The following is a 9951-nucleotide window of genomic DNA, read 5'->3' as shown; positions in this document are numbered from 1 at the left end:
AAAAATCAGCAAATAAATAAATAATAATAATATATCTTCGTTAACAGGATAATAATAATAATAATAATAATAATAATAATAATAAGTAAAGAATTATTTATGATAATAAATACCAATATCAAGAAGTAAATTATCTTCTTAAACTAACCTCTAAAAGTATTTTATTTATTTATTTATTTTTATTATTTTTATTTTTATTTTTTATTTTTTAACCTAATTTTATATATATATATATATATATATATATATATATATATATATATATATATAATTATTAATTAATTTTTAAAACTAACCATTAAAAATATTTTTTGTATTAATATTAAAAATAATAATAATATTAAATTAATGAATAATAATTTGACCTGGGTCCTAAGGTCAAAAATAGTCGTTGTTCGATTTAGCCGTTGGAGTCTCTGGTCAGACTATTTAACATGCTAAGCTGGATCTGTTTCTTCAACTTGTCCTGACGATGAACCACACTTGTTGGTTCGAAACGCGTCGACAAAGGTCTTTCTATATGTGATTTACGCTGAAGCTCTTCTTATAACTTACTTCTTATTATTCTATATTATTTCTTGGGCGGACAACCCTTTGACTCGACCTATTACATTTCGCGCTCCACATATTTCAAAGTTTTAGAATATTTTTATCCTAGCCTATAGGCTTTATGCCCCAAAACTATTACGCAGGACCTCCGCTACCCAATAGTCCCCCAACACAATCATCGTGACTCATCCCCAGTCACTCATCGGTGTGGTGAGATGTGCTGCCTAGGCTCCACGGTTCACCTTCCTTCGAGTAATGCCCTTCATTCTGTTGCACCTTCTTTGTCTCCTGTAATGCTTCTTCGAGCTCCTGCTTCATTGTTTCTACCAATTCTCACAACTGATAATGCTCATTCTGCTCTGCTCAGTTAACACAGAACACCCCCTCATAGGATTTTATCTCTAGATGGGGTGCTGCATACGGGACCTCCACGTACCAATGCAGCCAATTTCCATTCTCGTATCTTCTCTTCGCACTGTGTACTGCAACTTGTGTTGCAATTTTGCAAGACCATTGTTGTTGTTTGCGAGATCCCAATCTTCAAGGTACATCAAAGACGACTTGTTAACTGCAATTCAACCATTTGTCTCCATATTTATAGCATTTCCCTTATCTTTTATGGTTCGCTGACCAGCCCATGGGTGAGGCTGCAATATCTAGACCAGTTCTGCTTCACGTCGACAAATTTCCGGCACATCCCCTATTGTAGATGCTGAACTTTGCATGGTGCCCGCAACTATCAACACTGTATTCTTCAAAACGCTCTGCATCTCGATTGGCCATATCACAACCCTCGAGCTTACTCCTTGATTGTAGATAATGAAGAATTCCATAACATCGGGAAGGCACAACAACTTACAATTCCCAGAATCACATTCTGACATTCTAGGGCCTGGCTCAGCTGTCGCGACCAGTTTGGCTGCACGATTTCTTCTGGTTCTAGTGGTATTTTGAAAATAGTGGCCATCAAAACCTACAACACATCATCCATAGTATCCATCCATTGATCTTCAAAGAGGAATGTTGACAGAAACCCTTCGCGCAAGATATCCCACTTTCCTGTGCAATTTCGAAGCTATGTTTCAGTATGCCAGTTCCTTGGAATGACATCTAGGGTATGATAAAAGAAGTGTGCCCACTCCAATTCAGGCTCTTCTCCATAGGCTTGGACCCATCTGGTAATGTGTATGCTCGGATCATCACGTCTATCGTATTTCTCAATTATTCCTAATTTCGACCTCCCAAATATTATTTACATCATGCACCTGCAGCCGTGCCAATTTTTGAAGGTTCCTTCATGTGTGCCCCACCATCGCATAGGTGTCACATGCAATGCCCATCTCAACACATCAAACGATTAGTGCTCTGGTACCATGATTTCAAAATTGGTCAAGAATTCATCTAATGCTATCAACTCATCATACAGTGGCAATTCGCGATCGTGAGCTCTAACGCAATACAACGATTTAGTAATCATATTACAGTGTAATGTGGTTACTTTTTTCAATCAGTTATTCCATCACTCATCTTCTTCTTCTGAATCTTCAGTGGAAGACTCTGCTTGCCCCCATGATATTCTTCCTTTCTCCATTGGCTTGACCCACTCTTGATTTCATGTAGAAATTTTGTAGATACAATCTAATTCCTCGTCACTCCCTTCGTTGCACACGAGTTCAGTGTGACGTGGTCCTTCAACCAGATCTAGTGGAATGATTACGCAGAGTGACTTCTTCTCAAATATAATTTTACACTTCTTTAAATTAATAACCCTATTCATATCGGTGGCCTAGTCTATCCCTAACAACGCAGGGTAAGGGCTACTTTCATCCATGATTTCGATTACTTCAAAGTCTGTCCAGGTTCACACGCCTTTTATATCTACTGTAATTCCTTGCAGTCTTCCCATGGGTAGGATCTTTTGTTGGCTCGCCATTCGTAATTGAATAGGAATACTTTGTAGTGTGGGCTTACCCATGCACTCCCAAGTCTATTTAGGTAGTACATTTGCATCTGAGCCCAAATCTAGAATGATCTGATCCATATCATAGTCACCAATCTGCACTGTTAATAGCATTTCCCGACCCATCCCCGATGCATGTTTTCCCAATTTTTGCACCACGCAAGGTTCACTCGACCCCGCACACCTATTTATCAATTCTTGCAAGCCCTTAACCGCCCTATTGTTGCAAAACAATTTCATGCATGTCTCTAAAAAAGTAGTCAGCATCGAGGGATCCTTTTCTAGCTTAGGTTTATCTTTACTACCTAGGGTAGATACCTCTGTGAAGCTCTCCCTAGCTTCTAGACATGTCTCCTTGAAAAACCCTGTGTCTTTCTTGGTTAGGTTCCCCTTATCTTCTCTTGTGACCATGCCACTTCTGAGTACCATGTTTACTTTGGGGTCTTCCTCGCGCGGTTTGGACCTCATCATCTGAACATTTTGTGTCATCGTAGGTTGTGCTGCCCTTTTCTCACGAACATGTGCTATCAACGTGGGGCAATCTATTAGTTCATGATCGAATTGATCATAGTAAGGGTACGATATTCTGGTTGGGTTCGTACAGTCCTGCGCGTAGTGTCCTAGTCCTCCGCAATTGTAATAGATTAGCTGCCCGTGACCCCTTCCTGACCCCATTCCTCCCCGTCCTTGTCCACCTCCTTGGAACCCAACACGCGCTATCGTCGTAGCTAGATCTTGACCTCGCGCTTCAGTCTGCATTCTGTAGGTAGGCGACTGGTCCATCAATAATTGATAACTATGGCAGTCTCACTACTCGTGGCCCACCGATCTGCAAAAGTTGCAAAATAGCTGTTGGGGGTTCTGGTTAAATTTTGGTAGTAGATGACAGTTGTCTATGTTGTGCTTTCCTCCCACCTGACAAATTGTGCACTAGAGCGAGGGTGTCACACCTGGCCCTGCTTGTGCGTCTGGTCACAATGGTGTTGGTCCCCTCATTGTCACATAGTTCACAAAGACTAGACAGTGATCTTTATCATGACCCTGGCTTCTACACTTTATACACCACACTTCGTCCCAGGCTTCTGGGCAGGGTGCCTATTCTTGTTTTAACTTCTGCATTTCTAAATATAAGTTTTGTATGTGCACATGGATTTGCTGAACACCCAACCTCAAATCCTGTATCAGAGTTTCGTGCAACCTCATCGATGTCTCTAATGCATCAGCCTGGGTTGAGATCTTTTGCTATGACATAGCCATCCTCAGGTGTGGTGTCAATGATGTCGCAAACCATGTGCAATGATGCACATCCGACAGTGTCATGTTCGCCTCATGGATTGTACTTTAAAATCTATGATCTAGATCCCACAGAATTTCACTAGGCATCATCATGATCTCCTTGAACCCTATGTTTGATTGCGTTTCTAATTTTGGCCAGCTAAATTCTTTTTTCAATTCGGCCCAGATCTATATTGTTCCTCCATTCGAGTGATCGCTTGAGTACTTTATATACCATGTCAGTGCTCTGTCCTGTAGCGCACTAACTAAGGTAGCCTTTTTGATGTTATCATCCATAACTCTATGTGCTTCCCATACCACTGTTACCATGAACCAAAATTGTTCTGGATCTTCTCTTCCTGCTCCTTTAAATATCGGTAACTGGATCGCGCTCATCATTTTTAACTTCTGGTTAGTGTACTATGAACTCGTACCGCTCCTAATCCAATCAATCCTCAAACTCTTTCTCCATAGGGTTCCAGTGTTCTGATATCAGACATCCCTTAGGCAGATCCCGGTCTTGGCAATGAAACCATTTGTTGGCTTATATGGGTCTGACCTAGGTTTGGAAGATTTATTTAGCCAAACAAATCCCGCAGCTATCGGCCCTTTTGGCAATATCCCACAGAGCGCTGACTGAGGTCTCACCCGAGGTAGTAAGGGAGGGTGCTAGAACCAGGTTTCCACACCCTTGGGATGTCTTGATGTGGTATGGAGGGTTCACGCCCTGTTCTGTGACCTCATGCCACTCTACCTCTGCATGGATCTGGAACAACGCAATTCCTTGATCCTTATTATTAATGAGTTGTTATAGATTAGATTTGTTTCTCATGGTATTTAATCAAACATTTAATAGAGATAACTAGTGCGCACACCTAGAAAAGTTATAGATTTGAATACATTCGCAACATAAGCATAAGCATACAGATCAAACAAATATATCAACCAAATCCACAATATTTCAGATTCAACACAGTATTTCAGGACCAACTTATCTTTTATTCAATTCTTTCGCCAATACAACCAGATCTGTCCTGCGCACTCAGCTGCAGGGGTCTGCGTACACAGCTACGAACTCTTACCAGGCCTCTACATGCACAGCTACAGAGCCTCTATCTACCCACCAACACCCTTGCCTCAGACTTACAGATGCAAAAACATCTCCTTCATCAACCCACCGCACTAAGATTCATCCAAAAAAACAAGAACTATTTTCTACCCTTAGAACCTCGCTCTATTTATACATTCCCATGGTCAGTGGACCATGGGGAGGCCAACTTAATTCTTATTATTCTATATTATTTCTTGGGCAGACAACACTTTGACTCGACCTATTACATTTCGCGCTCTGCATATTTTGGAGTTTTACAATATTTTTATCCTAACCTATAGGCTTTATTCCCCAAAACTGTTACGTGGGACCTCCGCTACCCAACAATTTTCTACAAGAACAAGTGCTTGAACAAAAGGCTAAATTGGAGTATGCTCCCTTCAAAGAATAGGTTGCTTATATATTCACTAAATTACTTCCCAGAAAAACATTTGAATATCTCAGACAAAAGCTGGGAGTAGTTGCTGCATCATCCTATTGTTAAATCCTGTTTTCAGAGGAAGGTTATTATACGTGGGTTTCATGAAGTATAGTCACATATACACACGGGTTTTTGTGGTTGAAGGAGCGTATATGTGTTTCTGATAGAAAAACAATGGGTCAGACTCTAATATGGGTGCCCTATCTGATATTGATGATTACAGTCTGACAATATGCTTTTTTCATTGACTTTTATGTGACTAACAAAGATTCCTTGATGAATGACTTGTTGACAATGCACAGGTAGCATAGGTTCAGGGGGAGAATTAGCCTTCACTCACATTCAAAATTGTTGGCATCATGGTTGTTGAGTTCAACGATGGCTTCAGATACTATATCATTTGTTGCATAAGTCATGTAACAATCTAGGGTATGATATAACTTCTTCTGTCATGGTCTATATTTCATTGAGTCCTATTGGATATATGATGTAATTTGTATCCCCACTTTGCATGGGATGGATGATGTAATAATTGTTCAATTTATGTCATGTATAAATAATTGGTATATCCCCACTTGATTAGGTGGATGAGTCAAATATGGTGTATCCCCACTTATTTGCATGATTGATGTATGTATGAGTCATTAGTCATAGGGAGGTCATACTCACTTAGTTGACTTATAGAGTCATCTTATTCTTTTGAAACATATCTCTGTAGACTCAGCATGTGCTCAGGGGGAGCATGGACAACATAATGTATATCAAAGGGGAAGAATATTTTGGTTTTGCTTGTTATCTCTAATAGTTTCTATAGCTTGCAGTAATCAACACCAGCATGGTTGCCATCAAGTCCAAAGGGGGAGATTGTTGGCATTATGATATAAGTGGTGTCCTTGATGGCAAGTCATTCATAGGTCAGTTCAGTTTTGATGAAAAGCAACCCACAATGTAATAGATCCATTCATATGTAACAAGGCATTGGCATAGAAGAACAAGAAGATGGAACTAAAGTATACTAATTAGAATGAAGAATTTGAAGGTAAAGGATGGTGAAAATAAGTTTAAGATGTATACCCATGTACACTTAGTCAAAATTACGTATACACATAGGTCCACAGAACAAAAAATGCGTATATGTATACAAGCACTCCAACAAGAGGAAAAGTGCATACAAGTTTGAAAATCACGGAATTTCAAGAGTAGAGAATACTAGGGTCAATACCATGGTATTATCCCATAATATTGAGCAGAGTAACAACTATTTGATCCCACCCAAGAATACCACGGGTCCTAAGTGGTTTTGGTCTGAGGTATTGAGAAAGGCCTAAAACTATATAAGGAGAAGAAGATCATAGGAAAATGGTTTCTAAGGAATACTTCTATCTAAAGTATAGTTTATGTTGTAGGGGCTAAGTTGGTGATTTAATTTGAAATATTTTGTGCACCTTGAATTCAATGTTGGATCAGGATCATGAGACCTAAAATGACTTATCATTGAATCATCTAATATTGGTTGGGCCAGATCTATTTGCATATACCTGTTTTATTCTTTGAATGTCGTGATCTGGGTTTGTTTGAAGTCCGAAATAACAATGAAGTTATGAGTTAATATTTGCAGATCTGTATGCTGGTTCGATTTGCTGAAGTAGTGTATACATACTGGTTCGGCTCTTCCAAGTAGCATATGCAAAATAAAACTATGTTGTTTAAAGATGACTGATCTATTTGATCAGTATTTTTGTTTTACTGTTGTCTGTCAATGAAGTCTTCTTAGATCTGAATGTAAAACTGAATGCATGAGGATTTTGATATCTGATTGATTGATTGTATAAGTGAGAAGGGTGCTACTACCTGTGTAAGGCTCTGTAAATTGATAGTAGATGTCCAGTATATTGTTGGTTGGTACAGACTTGATTTAGAAGTTTTATGTTTTAGTATATGCAAGTTTGATTAAAGGAAGTAGCATATACATGTAGGTTAGGTTCAGTAAAGTAGCATATACATTCTAATGTGTGATTTTTGAGGTTGCAACTAGTTTTGAATGATGATGTAAGTTTCTAAGTTCAACACAATGTTCTTGTCACAGTGATATGATTGCTCAGATTAACTAATTGTTGGTTGATGCAGTTTGAGTTTCAAAGTTTCTTTGATGAAATGAGGCCTTATGTGTATTTTTTTGTACCAGGAGCATCCAGTTTGAAAATTTATGAAATGTGGTCCCTCGAGGAAGGGAGAAGGTCGTAGTATTTTGTAGGTCAGCACCTATGTACTCGTAAACACATTGGCTAGTACAGGAGCTATGGGGGTTGTAGCTCCCTTCCAGTAGAAGCTGTAAATTGAGAGAAGGTTGTAGCCTTCTGCAGGTGGGTGCCTACATACTAGTATGAGTCTGCACGAGTACAAGATTGTAAAAAAAAAATCTTATTATTAAAAGAAGACAGAGATGATAGCAACAGGCGGTTTTCACCGACATTGGGTTTCCACCTTAAATATTGGTGTTCATGTGTGTTACTTATGTGTGATTGTTATTCTGTTTAACCTACACTATTTAATAAGTTACTAATGCACTAGTTATAGATCAACTCATGATAAATTAACTAAATTACAATTTCTCTGGGTAGACGCTGGTTTCACTAATCATAGTAGCATGTACATGCTAGTTCACTTCATAGAAGTAGCATATATAAATTTGTTTAGGAAATGAAAAATTATTGATCTGATAATATTGATTCACTCCCCTCTCAGTATTATTTCCAGCACCTGTAGAGGTCAAAAATATGCCAAAGTCGTGTCCTGATTGTTTGGTAAGTAGTTTTATTTGAATTTGTTTGCATAGTAGATGGTAGGGTACAATATTTAAAAATGTCTTTTGTGCTGATGTGAGCTCCACTTCACTTACTAATACACTAGCAAGGAAAAAAAAGTACGCAAGAAACAAGGCAGCAAGGGCAGAAGAGTCTAGATAAGAGGTTTGTAGTCTTGAAAAGAGCCCAGAACATATTCCTACTTCCATAGTAACAAATTCTACAGGAAAATATTTTATTTCTACCCATTTATAATCTCCCCTCACAAGGAAGACAACATCTATGCTTTGTGGTTAGCCTGAAAAGGAATTCCTCATTAATCCTATTCAAGAACCAAAATTTCAAACCATTGATTCCACAGAATCTGTAATTTACAAAGGTCCTACCTCTTTTTGGTCCAGAATGGCTCATGAATAAGGAACTAGCAATACAGATGGAGGATATGATGAGAAGGAAGAGGAAATGGTCACATTTGAATTCCCTATTAGGGAGACTAGTGGAGAAACTGAGATGAAGAACATTCCTCCCTCGACCTTGCTTAACTTTCGTGGAGTCTCTAGTGAAGATACTAATGCCTTTTTGTTGATTTCAACGTGTTATGCAGGAGCTATGACTATTATTCCAATGCTTAGAAACTGAATTTGTTTCCTGCAAAACTGAAGGATGCAGATCTCGAGTGGTTTATGGGGTTGGCTTCAAACTCCATTACAACCTAGGATGAAATGAAAAAGGTATTCTTGAAGAAATATCAAGATTATTGCAAGACTAGGGACCTCAAAGAATAAATTTTTGGCATGACTCAAAAGAAGGGGGAGAGTCTTGAGGATTTGGTGGAAATATTTCAATACAATCTACAAAGATCCAAGATGAATCAACTAATAAAGGACACCAAAAGAACAATTTTTCTCAGAGTAATCAGAGTGGAACCTCTCGAAATTTTGAACTTAATGGGAGGAGGTGACATATCAAAGTTAAGCTATGATGAGGTATGTGAGCTATGTCGACGATATTCAAGAGGAAATTCTAAAGCTAGAGGAGGAGCAAGATATACTTCTTCCAGGTTTGTTATGTCAGTTGTCGGAGCTGGAGTAACCGGAGTTGAAATGGGTAATCTATTTGAAAATTTTAAGATTGATATTCTTAGGAATTTATCTTCACAATTAGATGTTTTCCAGGCTAAGAAGAAACTGGAGAAATAGGGGGAACTGGAGAAATCCCTAGCTGTGTTCTGTTTAAAATGCAAGAAGAAGCATGCCTTGAGGGAATGTCCTGTAGATAGTATAGAGGTATGCCAAATCTGTGAAGCTGAGCATTCCACTGATTAATGTCCTTCACTTCCTGAAATTAAAGCAACATATCGAGTAGATTAGGGGGCTTTCAATGCACTTTATGCAATGGAACCTCAATGACCATGGCAACCACATGCTACATGTATGTCTCAATCACACTATCAAGTTCCATGCACTCAGAATTAGATGTGGAATATTCCAATGCCTTGCCAACATTGGCCTCTACAAAAGCCTTGGCAGGGGAACTTCTCTTACCCTACTGCAAAAAATTTTCCATCTCAAAACTTTTATTCACCACAACCCACACAATGAAAAATGATTCAACCTCAAAAACAACAAGTTCAGTTGCCTTCCCCACCAAATCAACCTCATCCTACACAACGTCCTTCCCAGCCAATGTCTAACCCAAACAATAAAACCATCCAATCGGCTCACAACATTGGATTGGTCACTTATCATACTTGTCCTACCTACTGTATTGCACCACAGTCGTTGCAGGAAATTTTTGTTCCTATGTTATAGGAATTTCTTGTGTCATTGTA

This window comes from Pinus tabuliformis, chromosome X (genome assembly GCF_031772625.1).
Source record: "Pinus tabuliformis cultivar Carrire ecotype Pingquan chromosome X, CPIR1, whole genome shotgun sequence".
Lineage (NCBI taxonomy): Eukaryota > Viridiplantae > Streptophyta > Pinopsida > Pinales > Pinaceae > Pinus > Pinus tabuliformis.
The sequence above is the reverse complement of the archived record's forward strand: the minus strand, read 5'-3'. Positions refer to the sequence as shown.